Source organism: Cetorhinus maximus, chromosome 30, assembly GCF_964194155.1.
Source record: "Cetorhinus maximus chromosome 30, sCetMax3.hap1.1, whole genome shotgun sequence".
NCBI lineage: Eukaryota > Metazoa > Chordata > Chondrichthyes > Lamniformes > Cetorhinidae > Cetorhinus > Cetorhinus maximus.
In genome coordinates this window covers 15,386,839-15,404,337 of record NC_135908.1, presented here as the reverse complement: position 1 = coordinate 15,404,337, position 17,499 = coordinate 15,386,839, and the positions used below count along the sequence as shown (strand labels likewise).

Sequence of the window (17,499 nt, the reverse complement as noted above, 5' to 3'; positions counted from 1 at the left end):
CATCTGGAGATCCTCGATTTCCCAGCAAGCTGGTAAATTCTCATGCCTAGGCAACTTCAGATTAACTTTTAATTGTATTCCCCACCCACCCCCCCTTTATTGGAAGCTCTTACCATCAGCCTTTGAAATGTTTCATTTGATAAAGCGCATTATACTGATGCAGAGCTGAACAGCTTCTTTGCACTCTACCACAGTAAGTTTCCACTTCAATAGCTGGATCGAGTCACATGCTGCAGAAAAGGTCAGCTGAGAAGTTCAAGGGAGTGGAAGGTACATTCCGAAGGTGAGCTCTGTTGCTATAGAGCCAGCTGACATTTCAATCTAGTGCACTGGTGCGCGCTGTTCACGTGGGAGAGCCTCTCTGGTGCAGAGACTGACTTTTTTTTTTGTTTAATTGGTGTACAAGGGTGGTTAACCGTCAGCCTGGTGAAGTTTTGGACTCTTACAGCCCAGAGTCAGCACATGCAATGGGCCCACATGGCCTCGTTCTGTGCTGCTAGCCAGCTATATTGGAATTTTAATGCTGAATGTTCCTTCCATTTCAATTGTTCATCCTCCATTGCCCAGAAATGCAGTAAACAGTTTTAAGATTGCATACAGAAGACTTGTCTGCTCTGGGTTTGAGAACGAAGCTAATGTTGAAGGTCCAGATTTTGATGCCAGTACTACCATAACTGGTAATGTTTTGGATCTTTAAGTCTTATCTACCAAACCGCCTTGTGTAACTGAAAGATCCATACATGGCTATATCTAGTGTGCATGTAAACTTGGCTGGGACTGGGCTGTCTGCTTATCGAGCAGAATAAGACTGGTACAGATGATTCACAGGAGATTTAAGCTACGCTGCCAAAAATGCTATTTTTGGATCAGAACTTCCATAAATTGACTTGCAAGTCTTAGCAGCTTTTTGAACTGTTGATTTAATCTAAATACTTGTACACTCAAAATGAACTAACATTTTTCTGTTTTGGGTAAAATCCATATTGGGCTATTTAACATCTTCCGCTGGCTGATTTGTGTTTGGAGCTGGAGTTGTGGTGTTGCGCTGGATAATAGCATACGATTGCGCTCCACAGTGTATGTGGGTGTGCTCAAAAGAAGTTGCATTTCTATGGCACCTTTTTTATGAATTGGATGCCCAAAGCGTTTTACAATGTCACAAGCAGAACAACCAATTTTAGCATAAACAGCAGCAAGTACAATTACCAGATAACGTGGCGCGTTGACTCAGGAAAATATAGCGCAAATGTATTTCAGGGAAAGCTAGATAAACACATGAAGAAAGGAAGAGAAGGAAATGTTGATAGGGTTGGGCGATGATTTGGAGTTTAGACTGGTTCAGCTGAAAAGCCTATTTCTGTAATGTGTAAACCACAAACAACAAATGATAGCATTAGATCATGTGAAATAGGGGCAGCGTTTGACCCATCAAGCCTGCTCTAGCTGCCATCCATTAAGATCTTGGCTGATCTGGTAGTGACCTTCAACTCTCCTTTCCCGCCTGTCCCCATAACCCTTGACTCCATTGTTGATCAATACTTTGCCTAACTTGGCCTTAAATATATTCAGTGACCCAGCCTCCACTGCTCTCTGGGGAAGAGAATTCCAAACACTAATGACCCTCAGAGAAGAAATTCCTCCTAATCTGTCTTAAATAGGAGACCTCTTATTTTGAAATTTGTACCCCCTAGTTTTAGATTCCCCCATGAGGGGAAACCTCCTCTCCTCATTTCCCCCACCCCCCCCCTTCAAAATCTTGTGTTTCAATAAGATCACCTCTCATCCTTCTAAACCGAGTTTAGGCCCAACCTGCTCAACCTTTTCTCATAAGACAAACCCCTTCATCCCAGAAATCAGTTTAGTGAGCCTTCTCTGAACTGCCTCCAATGCAAGTATATTCCTCAAGTAAGGAGACCAAAACTATCTACAGTACTTCACCAGAACCCCTCATTTTCCCATATTATACTCCATCTGCCAATTTTTTGCACACTCGCTTAACTTATGTCCCTACACCGACTGTGTCCTCCTTAACTTGCTTGCCAATCTCTCTATGTATCATCAAATTTGGCTACAATACAGTTTGTCCCTTTGTCCAATTCATTAATCTAGATTGTAAATAGTTGAGGTACCAGCACTGACCCCTGTGACACCCCACTAGTTAGTTTGCCAACCTGAAAATGGCCTATTTATCCTGACTCTTTCCAGTTAGGTGCCAATCCTCTCTCCATGCTAATATATTACCCCAACACCATGCGCTCTTAACCTTGTGTAGTAACCTTTCATGTGGCACTTACAAAATGTTAATCAAATGCCTTTTGGAAATCCAAATACACTACATCTACTGGTTCCTCTTTATACATCTTAATCCTCAAAGAAATCTACATTTATCAAACACTATCGCTCCTTTTTAGTCTTTCTAAAGTTCAGTTAAATTTCATCTGTCATTGTTCTCATTCTGTGAGCTGACTATCAAACAGGACCTATAAGATCTTTATATTAAAAGATCTTAACTACCTAACTGGAGGAGTTATTCTACAATATCTTGCAGTGCAGGATAGATTAGTCTGTAGACTGCCATCCAGCCTGGCTCATTCAATCACTGCCAATTTAACAACTGCCTCTAGAATATCTGGCTACATTTGGTCATATGTTACAGTAATTGTGGAATTGAAGAATCCTTTTCGGTCTGCAGAATTGCCAGTGTCGATATCCAGACTTATGTTTAGATAGTTGATGAATTTATTTCTCCCCAAGTCAATGTAACTTACTGATTACACATAGCAAGAACCAGAAAGATTAGTTATGTAAAGACATGGGTATGAGTTGGTTGACCACATGCTTAAATTCATTGCTACCATTTCCGAACTGCAACATCTGGTGCAGCACTGGATAGACAGTATACCCAGTGTTTAGCATTCATTCTTCAAAAGTAAATGAAGCTAATGCGGTTAGCTTTTCACAAAACTCTGCTTTCCTCCTTTTAGAGAAAGAGGCTTGATCTTTTTCTGAAATTTAGTCTATTTGGCGATGTTTAATCGACATTAAAAAAAAGCTTCATGACAACTCTTTTGTCAAGCTATTAAAATTAGCATTCAATCCTTGGCTTCCTTTTTTACTAATTTTATCAGTAAATAGCTATAGACAAACTTGCCATCAAGATTAAAAGTAGCTTTAAGTTTCTAATATGTCTCTGATTTTGTTTCACTAGGCACAATAATTGGCCTAGTTTACAACAGGAGTTAGTCTCTAATTTTAGTAGAAAATCAGTAAAACTGCATTTAATAGTTAAAGGGCAACACCTGAAACGTTTGACCCACCCCCATGAACGTTCTGACCCATGGAAGCAAGCTTGTTTAAGCCAGCCTCTGCACTTTGTACCAAACCTTGATCTGAATGGTGTACCTGTTCTGAGTGCGGGCTTTATTCTCTTGTACACTATTTAATCAGTGAGACCGAACAGGAATTGTTCAAGTTAGTGGATGGAATGATTCAAAGTACAGTTGGATATTGCCATGTGGCCTGAATGTAGGACTTTGTTCTAACCCATTTGTAGAATTAGGACCTTGTCTTGAAACTGGTGTGGCTTATTTAGACATTTTCCTTCCTTTTGTGTTAAGTGATTGCTCACTGATCTCTGGTTCCAGGTTGATCACCCTTCAATATGTCATGCAAGTTGCATTTTAAGCCACATTCCCATAACCTCTGTTAGGTTTTAGGCTAGTGAGCTGGCAATCTCAAAGTTTTTTTTTCTCACTTTCACCTCCTTTCCCCTTCTCTATCGGATGCTACGGCAAATTAATGTTCCAACTGCTACCCTAGTCAACTGGTACAGAGCAAAGCTGGGATAATGATATAGCAGCTACACAAGTTGATTACTGGCAGATTGTGGCATTAGTTGATGCAAAAACTGCTTTCATCTTAAGTGTATTCAAGTGTTTGCATATGCAAACACATGCAAAATGATTCTCAAACTTGACCATGTTCAAAAATACTACCAATGTGGATGTCCTTAACACTTTTGCATTCTGAACATGAAATAGCCTATTGGCTATCAACATCTTTTTCTTTTAATATTAGTTCAAGGGATGTGGGCGTCGCTGGCTAGGATGGCATTTATTGCCCATCCCGAATTGCCCTTGAGAATTTCATGATGCCATTCGGCAATACTGTATTGAGCCCTTGACTGATTTCAACAATGAACACTTCTGATTTTATGTCCGTGGGATGTGGACATTTCTGGCAAGGACAACATTTGTTATCCATTCCTGATAGCCCTTTGGTGAGCTACTGTAGCCCGTGGTGTAGGTACACCCACAGGGATTTCCGGGATTTTGACCCAAATGCGAAAGTGACCCAAGTATAAAGTAGTTGATTAAAAGTGAGGTACAAATTTACTAATGTAGGCCATTGCTTGTGCAGAGTGAAAGTTGATTTTAAGAATGCATGTCATTCTGCACATGGATTGGTAGTTTAAAACACTGCACATTCCAATGTGGTCCTAAATTTGTTTGTATTAATGACGTGAGATGAAGACTTAAATGTCGTGACAATTAATTGAGGCAGGAGTGAACAGGGATGAGTAACTTTGATCGAAGGTTGCAAGTTATGTAAAGCGATTTGGGAGAGTGGACCTGTGGTTGGCAGTAAATTTGCTGCCTTAAATGGTATCATGCATTAGGGGCTGGAGAAATTCCAGGCTTCTTTGTATCATGCAGGGATGTCCATTTAAGGGTAATGATCAGGGGATTAATAGTCAGTCAAATACACAAGCAGCCTAAGGGCCCTATTGGATTTTGGGTTGTGTACTAGGGCTATCAAGTAGAAAATGGATTGCTATAGTTAAGATCTTTTGGCAAGGCTGAACTGTTCGTAGTTTTGTTATGAGGTTAAAGCTCTGTAGAAGGTGCAGGAGGTGGTGAAAGTACTAAACTAAAGGCTTTAGTTACGAGGATAGGCTCAATGAGTTGGTACTCCAAAATGAAGATTTGGGTGCAAGATTGAACATGCCGTTTGAAAGGGCTCATGGATATACCTGAGGTTTTTTTTGGACAGTTATCTTTTGAGCCGTCTACCTGAATATATTGTCGATAAACATTTCCATTGTTAAACCGCTTGCCAGAGTGATCCACGACATTTCCAGTTACCAGTTGGGGTGGGTGTAGCTGTGACTGACTTGTGTGGACTGGAGCTTGGTTTGCCCGGAGTCTGCAGGAAGGTTCCAGATTATTTATTTGAATCCTGAATGGGCTTTGGGTTTCCAAGTTGTGGCTGACGATTCCCCTTTGCTGCTGCCTTGGTGGAAGGGAGCAGGAGCCTGGATTTTTTACACTCGTGCCTTTTGGGAGTAGGGGGGCTGGAGGTGGGAGAAAAAGGAGAAAGGTGCCCTTCAGTGACCGGGCACTTGGTCTGCCTTGAGACACCTTGAAAGTAGTCAGTTAGATGAATAAAGAACTGGAGTCTAAGCGAATAGCTATCAAAGCATAGTCCTGCACCCAACAGCTTGATGCTACTTTAAGTCATTATAGCACCACGACATCTAGCCAATTGCACTCGGGCAGCTTTAGGCAGTATGTACATTTGTGGTCCAATTGGGCATTCAAGATGCAGAATGAAAAGGAAATGTTACCTCTTCTCTTTAGAAGGAGAAGCAACCTTTCAGTTTTTTAAAATCTTGCATAAATATTGTTTACCTGTTGCCCTATACCTCCGTACCTTTGAACCATGTTTCTCATATTCCTCCAATGCAAACTTTGTTGGCACGATGTCTATAAAATTGACATGTTTTCTTTCATTCAGAAATGTCGCCTTGTCATACTTACCAACTGGCATCGTTGTCTAATTGGCATAGCTAGGCCCCCATCTGGTCCTTCAGAGTCAAGTGGCCAAACCTATTCTCTTGGTGCCAATGACCCAGATAGTTCTGTACACTAGGACTAAAACGAGGTGGAATTTTATGCCCCCACCTCTAAACCGGTTGGGGGGGCGTGAAATCGGGTGCCATGGTAGCACTATGCTGACCCGACTCTAATATTTTGTCAGTACCAGGTTGTCCACAAGCCACGTGGTGAAGCCACAAGCTGAAACCATTCCCCCAACCTTCTAATCTGGCCTCCGCACTCCTTGTGCTGGACAGCCTGTGGCCCCAGCAGTGGCCACTGTTCTTGGTGGTCTGGCTGAGACTAGAGAACCGACTGCCATCCGATTGGCTGGCATCTCTCTTGAGGCAGTACGTGCTCCCTAATGAGGGTGGAAGACCCCCTGAGCCCATTAACTCCTGAGCCAATTAACAATCAGACCTTAAAACAGGCTTGGGTTGACCCAGCCAAGCAGATGTGGGCTTGCCCCATGACCAAGGTCACCACGTTGATGTAAACTCCAGCCCAAGGGGTGCCCACCTTCACAAAATAAGTCTGAGCAATCAGTGCGTTCTGAGTCAGGTGGGGTAGAGAAATGAACCTTGGGAAACGAAAGAAGGCAGAATGTGGGCAAAGGGGGGAAAAATAGCGAGAAATGTCAACTGGTGTGGAAGACAAAAATCCAGGGAAATGGGTGGCAATAGAGAAGTGTCAGTTTGAACAGGGGAGATGAATCGACTAAGCTGCGGGGTAAGTAGGAAAGCACAAGAGCCAGGAGGTTTGGAGAAGCTATGCTGTGGGTTAATGGCTATCCCGACCAGATGATTGTGCGCAATACACAGCAAGTGGGCACAAATGGGCCTAAGGCTGCCATTTTCTGCTGAAGTGCCCAGCCTACCTCAAATGAAGGGACAGGCATCGCAAGAATTTGAGCAACAGGTGAAGCTCGTCTTTTCACACTGCGACGATGCAGTAGTAGCACCAGTGGTGTTTTCCACTTTAAGGATGCTGCGTGCTACACGTACTAGAATGTTGAATGTTTTCCAGAAGGAGTTAGATATAGCTCTTGGGGCGAAAGGGATCAAAGGGTATGGGGAGAAAGCAGGAGCAGGCTTTTGAGTTGGATGATCAGCCATGATCGTGAATGGTGGAACGGGCTCAAAGGGCCGAACTCCTATTTTCTGTGTTACACGAGCAATATGGTATATGAATTTCGGTGTCACTGCGATGCAGGGTGGATAAGCTGTATGTCTCTATGACTGGCGGATCGTATCAAACAGCATTTCTCTTCGGCTGTTCGCAATAGGCCGAGGTGCTGACTGTGTTCAAACAGCCCGTGCTTGCAAAACTCCGAGCACGTCTAACGTCAAGATGTGTTTTTGTAATTCGCCAGCGTTTGCTGAACAACGTGTGCTAAGAATTACACGAACAACCAATTTAAGATTCAGTCAGGCTCACTTGTCCTTGCTGGGAGTTACATATATTCATACACGGGGCCTGTCCTCTGCAGCAAAAGGAACTTGTCCGGATATTGCGCCTTTTTTTTTTGTTTGAAAGTGTGGAGAACAACAGCTCCCTGGTTCATTGGCCGAGGGGTTGCCATGGAGAATTGACCAACTTGCCAACCAACCAATCGGCACTTTTTTTCTCGCGTGCAGCATATATTGTTGATCCCTTTGAAATTTGGCATTCTTCTGTTTGTCCTGATGAGTGCAAGACAAAAAAAGCTTTTGACAGCATGCCTCTGATTAGAGGGTATGCCAAAAATGTGCTTCAGTAAGTGAGAAAGTGATGGCACAGCTTTTTGTATATTGTGTCTTTTTTTGTTTTGATCATCCCATTATGTTTCGTACTTTTTAATGGGAGACTGGGAGAAAGAAATGGCTTGGGTTTGGTCAGGTGGAGTGGAGGGAAGGATTTGAAGTGTGGGGCCTCGGTGTTTCAAGATGTAGCTGCCAATGGTGAGGCAGAGGACAGGGGAAATGGGAAGCACAGAAGCCGGCAAGAATTTGGGGGTTATACAAACCAACATTGAGCAGGATAGGATGTCCCAAACTGTTGGTTGCCGACTAGACCTGGGGCCCTGAGCTCTGAGGCAGCAATGGCTGCAGTGGAGCTCTGACTGGATGTTAACAGCTGTAAGACCCCTTTTTAAACCCTCCCCCGCAGTTTTGTTAGTGGTGGGTTTGGCCTAACAGACTGATGTTTGTTTGATTAATGCTCCCAAAAATCCAGTGAAAAGATAGGTTTTTTTAAAATTTCACCTGAAGATTAAACACTCTGTCCCTTTCTCCCCCTTTCCCAGCGCTCTCGGCTCCCACTGACGGATTGTGGTAATTTTCAAGCCTCAATGGGGAAAAAGTTTGGGAAGCAGCGCAGTCGGATGCTGTATAAAAGTCAAATATATTTCTAGAATTACTTGCGCGGAAACAGGTCATATGGCTCAACAAACCCCTGTTGACATTTATACCTCCTCCCATCCTCCCTCATCTAACTCAACCGGCATAACACTCCATTCCCTTCTCCCTCTTGTGCTTACTTAGCTTCTCCCTCAGATGCAACCATGTTATTTGTCGCAACTGTTCCCTGTGGTAGCACAAGAATGAAACCTGTGCTGTGACTAACATGGCTTAATTCTAGTTTTAGGCTCTCTAACTCACATCTAGTATAATAGCTAGCCAGACTGAGTCTCCAACAAAACTGCCAACCTTTCTAACCTGGAATATAAGATCAGGAGTAGGCCATTGAGCCTACTCCACCATTCAGTAAGATCATGGCTGACCTGATTGTGGCCTTAACTTCACTTTGCTGCATGCCCTTCATAATCCTTGATTCCCTCGTCAATCAAAAATCTGTCTTCACCCGGCCTCGTATTCAATGGCCCAATCTTCATTGCTCTCTGCGGGAGGGAATTCCAAATGCTAACGACCATCAGAATAAATTCCTCCTCATTCCCATCTTAAATGGGAGGGCCTTTATTTTTAAACTGTTCACCTCATTCTAGATTTTCCCCCACAAGGGGAAACATCCTCTCAGCATCCACCCTGTCAAGTCCCCTGTTTGAATAAGATCATCTTTCATTTTTCTAAACTCCAATGACTATAGGCCCAACCTGTTCAACCTTTCCTCAAAGGCAACCCCTTCACCTCAGGAATTGGCCTAGAGAGCCTTCTCTGAACTGCTTCCAGTTCAAGTATACCCAGCACCCCATCTCAAGTAAGCAGACTAAAACTGTACACAGTACTGTAGGTGTAGTCTCACCAATAACCCTGTACTGGTGTAACAAAGCTTTCCTACTGCATTTCCCTTGCAATAAAGTCCAATGTTCCACTTGCTTTCTTAACTGCTTGCTGCATCTGCATACTAACGTTTTTGTGATTGTTGTACTGGGATGCCTAGATGTCTCTGTACTAGTATCTTCATTTAAATGATGTGCTGCTTTCCTATTCTTCCTGCCAAATTGGGAAACCAGCCTCCCATATTCCCACATTAAAGTCCCATCTGCCAAATTTTTGCCCACTCGCTTAACCTATCCATATCCCTTTATAGATTCTTTGTATCCTCCACACATCTTGCTCTTCTGTCTATCTTTGAATCATCATCAAATTTGGCTGCAACTTTGCTGGTCCCTTCATCCAAGTCATTAATATAGATTGCAAAATGGTTGAGGCTGAACCTCAGCCTTTCTCGAAAGATTTACAAATTTTGGCCTGACACATCCCAAGCCCACTTGCCAGTAGGTAGTGACCAACCCAGTTGTTGCAGCCATGTCTGTCTGAGTTCGTTCTACTGTCCATGGTGCATCCCCACCCTCATGACGACTAAATCTAGGCCGTGCCTAGTCTACTCTCAGCTGCATGCTGTGTGAACAAGCCAAATCTCTCTCCTTCAAAAACGTTGGCAATCAGTGAAGTAAACAGCCAGTCTCCATTGCTTAAGTTATTTTCATCATCTGGAATAGCAGAGCTCGTAGCTGTTATTTTATAGTGCAGCTGAATAAAAATTTGGAAGCTTGCCTCAATTTCCTTGATGCCTGAGTATAGGATTCTGAAATAACTTGCTCGACACAAATGAAGGGTAAGAATGTTACAACCTGCAATGTACGTTTAGAGCACGCTACTGGTAGCTTCGTACTGAAACTAGTTAAAGGTTTTCTGGATGTTACTGCTCTAGAGAGTATTTCATGAGGGGTGATGTTGCACAAACTGTTTCTCGTTTGAGTCTTGTTGCATATCCAGCTTGAAATACTAACTTGTGTTGCATCTTGCTTGTATAGTTCATGCTTGGTGTGATCACTAACTTGGATGAGATGTGACCTCCCCCTGAAACTTTTATATGGTCCTTTTTGCCCCTGAAGGTACTTTAAATCTGATTATTGGCATTCCATTGTGTATTGGCATTGCTGTAACCATACAACCACAATGAATAAAGATATCTCTGAAAGAGAGACATGCAGTTGAAGGTGATCCTCTTGCACCCATCTGGACAGATGCAAGAGTACTGAATTTCAAAGGGAACCACAACTTATATTGCATGAGAAGAGGGTGCTGATTGGTTGGCAAGTTGACTCCTGGTCAAGCCGTTGCCATGGAGAATGCAATCAAAGCCTACCTACCAACCAATCGGCACCCTCTTCTCATGATTGTTGCTCCTTTTGAAATTTGGCATTCTTGCATCTGTCCTAATGAGTGCCGGATTAAAACTTCAACAGCAGGCCTCCTTTTCAGCAATATTCAAGTTCTGTGCTACCCAGCAAATCTTTGAATAAAGGTATCTCTATTTATAGTGCTTTTACAATGTGTTCTCAATAGGATATAGTCACATGGTGAGTTTAATGCCTGTTCATAGTGGCTTCAATACTCTGACTGTAAATCGGGAGTTTTGGCTTGAATCGACTTGAAGTGTAGCTTCCAAGGAATTTTCTTCCAGTGAGGCCAGGACTGCACACCAGATTTTGGGCTGTATTCTCAATACTGCAGTAAACTGCTTAACACCTCTTGTAATCAAACTTTCATTTTGGTAATCTTGTAATATTTCAATTGGCTACCAGACAGCAGGGTAGATATGAACCTGTTGCAAATGGATCGAGGAAAAAATTTCCCTCGCAAAGGTCACACTTTCGCATAAGGCGTCTCGCCCATTTGCTTTCCCAAAAATGTCCTGGTTAAAGTTGAATGTATCTTTCAGGCAGTTGAAGTTGAACTGGTGAAAACCACCTGCTGAGATGCTTGACTGAGCCTGGCTGTGTTCCAGAGTAAACCCTACTGGAATGACCTGGTTAGAAATGTCACATGTAACACAATGGACATGATATCATCAGAATGTTGACTAAACGAGCTCCAACTAGTGTAATCACCATCTGACTTATCACATGGTGATAAACTTCCCTGGAGATGTGCAAATTAGTTTGAAGGGCACCTGGGATGCATTGGTATTGAAAGCACTGTTGTGGGTAAAGTTAATCAAATTTAATGTGTTGTCCTTCTGATAAGTGGCAGTTCATGCTTTTATAATCCGCTTGCCTCAGGTTGAATGCTTCGTAGAATTCTCATAACACTACAGGTGCGAAACTCAATTTTTCACACTTTTAGAGAACACCAGAATTGGGAGCAGGAGTGGACCACTGGGGTCCCTTTCTCCTGCTTCGCCAATCCAATAAGATCATGGCTGATCTGATTGTGGCCTCAACTTCTCTTCCCTGCACCCCCCTCCCTTAGACTCATTTGATCAAAAATCTATCTAACTCGGCCTTGAATAGGTTCAATGACCCAGCCCCTATCCACTCCCACCATTTTCTGGGGAAGAGAATTCCACAAACTTACGACCCTTTGGGGGGGGAAAAAACCTCCTCATCTGTCTTTCAGCGACCCTTAATTTCGTAGTTCTAGACTTCTCCCCACAAGGGGTACCTTCCTCTTGGCATCCACCCTGTCAAGTCCTCTCAGGAACTTTTATATTTCAATAAAATTAGCAATCATTCTCCTAAAACTCCAATGGGTATAAGTTCAACCTTCCTTCATATGAAAACCTCTTCATCCCAGGAATCAGTTGAGTGAACCTTCTGACTCTGAACTTCTAATGCAATTTTATCCTTTTTTTAATAAGGAAACCAAAACTGTACACAGTCCTCCAGATCTATTCTCGCCAACGCCCTGTGCAACAGTGACACAACTTCCTACTTTTATATTCCATTCCTCTTGCAATAAACAACATTCCATTTGCCTTCCTAATCACTTGCTATCCCTGCTTACTAACTTCTTCTGAGTCATGTACTAGAACACGCAGATCCCTCTGTACCATAGTATTCTACAATCTCTCTCCATTTAAATAATATATTGCTTTTCTATTCTTCCTGCCAAAGTGAACAAGGTCACATTTTCCCACATTATACTCCCCACTCACTTAACCTATCTATATCCCTTTGTAAATGTTTTATGTCCCCTTGACAACTTAGTTTCTTACCTATCTTTGTCATCAGCCAATTTAGTTACCATACATCTGATCCCTTCATTCAAGTTGTTGATTTAGATTGTAAATAGTTGAGGCTCCAGTACTGATCCCCGTGGTGATCCACTAGTTGCAGCTTGCTGACCTGAAAATTTGTCTACTCTCTGCTCCCTGTTAGCTAACCAATCCTCTATTCATGTTAATAGGCCACTCCCTACACCATGAGCTCTTATTTGGTGCAGTAACCTTTTGAGGCAACTTTTCAAATGCCTTTTGGAAATCTAAGTACACCACATCTACAGGTTCCCCTTTATCCACCTTGCGAGAACTCTTAATTAGTCAAAGGCAAACCATGTTGACTCTGCCTTGATTTGTGTTGTGATATTTCTAAAGGTCCTGCTATTACCTCCCTTAATAATGGATTCTAGCATTGTCCCAACGATAGATATTTGGATAGCTGGCCTACAGTTTTCTGCTCGGCGAGTTTCCTTTCTTGAATACAGGTGTTGCGTTAGCGATTTTTCTAATCCTCATGGACATTTCCAGAGTCTAGGGAATTTCAGAAGATCACAACCAATGCACCCACTATCTCTGCAGCCACTTCTGCATCCTAGGGTCTTATAAGGCCATCAGGCCCAGGGGACCTGTCATTTTTTTATTTCTAGTAGTTTTCTCAGTACCTTTTTCTCTAATAATGATTTGATGATTCTCCCTTTGTGAAAACAAACACTATATATCTGTTCAACACTTCTGCCATTTCCTTGTTTCCCATAGTAATTCCCCAGTCTTGGCTTCTAAGGGACCAATGCCTCTTTTCCTTTTTAAATACTTATAAAAACAGCAAGAGTTTCTACATTTCTAGTTAGCTTTCTCGCATACTCTAATGTCTCACTCATTTTTTAAAATCATTCTTTGCTGGTTTCTAAAACCTGTCCAATCTTCTGACCTACTGCTAATCTTTGCAGAATTGTGTACTTCCTTTCAATTTGATAGTATCCTTAACTTTTATCCTTTAGTTAATCATGGATAATGCATCCTTCTCATATTTCATGTAACTTTTGAGTTATAAAATATCCCCTTAAATATCTGCCACTGCTCCTCTACTGTCCTTTTTTTAACCTATTTTCTCAGTTAACTTCAGCCAACTCCGCATACTCTTGCAATTGCCTTTATTTACTTTTAAGACACTAGTCTTAGACCCATATTTCTCAACCCCAACTGAATTGTGAAATTGTGCCATGCCATATTGATATACAGACTTCTCAAAGCATTTGTGAAGCTTCTGCTAAGACTAAAAACATTGTAGATCTCAGCTCCACTCCATACATGACAATGGACTGCTGTGCCGTGCACTCAACCATTGAACTTCTTGTCTATTCTCTAAACCTCCCTGGTTATGAGGAGGGAAAAAATAACCCGAGCCCTTGAGCTTGTTTGCTGCTCTGCACATTTCCTCACCTTCCTGCAAGGATGTTAGAGCTGTACCCCTCCTGTATTTCGGGTGAATACACCTTTAGAACAAAGTGTAATTTGGGTTTAGGCTGGACTGATGAATTATTCCATCATTTCTCCCTCCTGTGTTGATAGGCAAGACTGCCAATAAATTGCAGTTCATAACATTGTCTAATCCTGCAGCCAATTAGAGCTCAGCTTTCTGGTTGACTGTTTACAATATCCGACTTAAAACAAGTAATCTTAGCACAATGTGTCTCAGTATGATAACTGAAAGAGAACAACTGTTTTAATAATTCCACTGGGTCTGATTTAGACCAAGTTCATGACTATTTATGCTCTAGTGTGCATCAGTCATAATGACTGAATTCCGCCATAGAGTTCAATAGTATATGTACACCAAGTGATCCTTTTTCACTCTGCATACCAGATTGGTGGTGATATTCTTTGGAAAGCTTAACATGGCCCTTGGGTTCAGAGAAACTTACTTTATTCTGGCCATGAAGTTTTGACTTGTGTTCCAGAGCTATCCAATGTTCAGGGCTGTTCATAATGTTGATTCAACCTCTGCAAATTGGCTAAATGATGTAGAACGTTGTTGTCAGAATAGTTGAGTAAACTGTACCAGTTTAAAAAAAAAAAGTTCTCAACCATTTTAAATAGCTTACTAATATAGAAATGATTTTTCAAATCAACAATTTGGATGAATGTTCCTTATTGCAAAATGCTGTCATAACCTTCAATATAAATAATAATCAGATTGTCTGTTTTGGGTGTGAATTATCCAAAATTGGACAATGAATAGTGAAGGGGAGCTTTGCGTTCCCTGGTAGCAGTTAAGAACATTTGCTTCCCTATAGATAACACTATTTTACTTGGCTGGCAGGTTAGCCTGCTCACTTGACAGCTCAGTTTGGGTTCCGCCAAGGCTACTCAGCTCCTGACCTCATCACTGGTAGTGATCCAGACGTGGACAAAAGAGTTGAACTCGAGGGGAGGTGAGCGACTGCCATTCTTGTCATCAAGGCAGCATTTGACCTGAGTAGCATCAAGGAGTCCTAGCAAAACTGAAACCAATGGAAATCGGGTGGGTAGAGGCAGGGTTGGGGGGGTGAAATCTTCCACTTGGTTGTAGTCATACCTAGCACAAAAGGAAGATGTTGGAGGTCAATCACCTCAGTTCCAGGGCATTGCTGCAGGAGTTCCTCTAGGCTGGCTACTGTCTCAATTGCCTTGTCTCCATCATAATGTCAGAAGTGGGGATGTTTGCTGATTGCAGTGTTCAGCACCATTGTGACTTCTCAGATACTGAAGCAGCCCCTGTCCATATGCAGTAAGACTTGGACTTATCTAGTTTGGACTGATAAGTGGCAAGTAACATCTGTGACACACATGCCAGGCAATGACCATCTCCAGTAAGAGAATATCTAACCATCTCCCCCTTGACATCCAATGGCATTACCATTGCTGAATCCCCCACTGTCAACACCCCACGGGTTACCATTGACCAGCAACTGAACTTGACTAGCCATATAAATACTGTGAATACAAGAGCAGGTCAAAGTCTAGGAATCCAGTGATGAGTAACTCACCTCCTGATTCCCCAAAGCCTGTCCATCATCTACAAGGCACAAGTCAGGGGTGTGATGGAATACTCCCCACTTGCCTGGATGAGTGCAGCTCCCACAACACTCAAGCTTGACACTAACCAGGACAGGGCAGCCTGCTCGATTGGCACCCCATCCACCACCTTAAACGTTCACTCCCTTCACTGCTAGCACACAGTGGCAGCAGTGTGCCATCTACAAGACGCACTGCAGTGGCTCACCAAGGCTCCTTCGACAGCACCTTCCAAACTTACAACCTCTATCACCTAAAAGAACAAGGGCAGCAGAACGCCACTGCCTGCAAGTTCCCCACCAAGCTTGGAACTATATCACTGTTCCTTCGCTGTCGCTGGGTCAAAATCCAGGAACTCCCTAACAGCACTGTGGGTGTACCTACGTCACATAGACTGCAGTGTTTTCAAGAAGGTGGCTCACCACCACCTTCTCAGGGGCAATTGGGGATAGGCAGCAAACACTGGCCTAGCCAGCGATGTCCATATCCTGTGAGAGTGGAGGGAAAAAATTGTCCATCTCTAGCTGCCCTGAGGGCATTAGGTGGCATGAACCAGTCTCGATGGATTACCATATTTCTCTCTCAACCTGAGTAAACCAGCTGGGTTTTTACATCTTGTTTGTTGGTCCACATGACCAGATTTTTAATTGATTTTTCAATTGTTATGACCTCTTGGCTGCTAGTCCAATATCCTAAACAGAGAAGGCTGGCCGTACTTCCTGTACATGTGGACTTTCTTACCCTGGTGAGGCTGCCAGTGTAATCTGAGAAGCATTGCATGACTCCAAATGGGACAAGCGTTGGCTTTAAGTTGTTGCGAACCTAATTTCAAAGCGGCTTCCTGAATGGCAAACAAAACGTGATTTCGGCACAGTGTCCACTGAATGCAACAATCTTGTGGATAAAATGCAGCAGCTTATTATCCGATGCTGAACTTGTAACCTCCAGGCATTGACCCTGAGCGTATGTCATGATCTCTGTCGAGGCTGGTAAATTTTGAAAAGAAATTTGAATTCCTTGTGTTCTGTACAAACCAACATTTGGCTTCTTACCAAGTTGATCCTTGACAGTTCTTTTAATTTTTTTAAAGACATTAAAAAGTAAATGCCACTTTGCTTTACGCAAGAGATGGTCATCAACTATACGGGTATTTTAAAACCTACCTTTGTTAACCAGCTGCCTTAACCTTTGACCTGGAGAAGTTACGCTAATTTGTGGGTGGCAGTTAGCAGCTAGCACATGATGCAGAATGATGTCAACAGAATGGGTTCAATGCCTATGCCAACTGGTGTCCCTGGAGGCCTGCTTCTTGCCTTACCCACACTTGATGTGGAGTGGTGTCCCTCAGGCTATGTAATCAACTGTGCCTCTAATGGGGAGAGAGAGGTGCCTGTAATCCTTTGTAGATTATGGTTGATTATGGTTAATTACATGAATGACTTAAACCCCTTAATTTTATATCTTAACTTCAAACCCTCTGCTGAAATGCCAACAGACAGCCTGTCTCCTTGCGCTATTCAGAAAGGCCACTCTAACCTTCGGTGTGAATAGCTCTTTCCACCATCCCAGCAACACTATTGAGTCTTCCCCTTTTTGATCTGCAACTCCTGGCCTATCTAATGTACTACAAACTGCTTTCCTTTCATCTATCCCATGTTTAAAATTGGTCTCTTGAACCAGAACACTATCTTACAAACCAAAAGTTAAACAATCCTAAAACATTTCGATCCTAATTATGCATTTGTAGCACATAATATTGCTATTGTAACTTGGTACTGCTAATCTTGGGACTCAATCGAATTAGGGCTAATGAATTTAATGCCGGAACACACTATTGTAGTGCTTTGGGGCTTGGCTTTTTTTTTCTAACATGCTTTCAAAAGTGTGGATCAACGTTTTGGTAAGTTACTGGATATGAGCAGATTTGTCCTTTTGGCATTAGAATTAAAGACTCAATTACTCATTCTCAGCCTGTAAAGATTCAGTTGGACTATTTTTCTGTAGTAAACCTGCTCAAAAAATGTTACGATTAACTGTCCAAGCAGTAACAAGCTATTGCCTTTTGATTTTCCTCACTGTAATGCATTCCAACTGCACAGATGGGCAAGCAATCTGAATCTCTATA

At 42.5% G+C, this 17,499-nt stretch overlaps 1 protein-coding gene across 3 annotated transcripts in view; it reads left to right on the top strand.

Moving 5' to 3' along the window:
• Nucleotides 1–17,499, top strand: part of LOC144670086 (RNA-binding protein, mRNA-processing factor 2a) — a 96,175-nt gene that overhangs the window by 10,819 nt on the left and 67,857 nt on the right. The window lies entirely within an intron of this gene.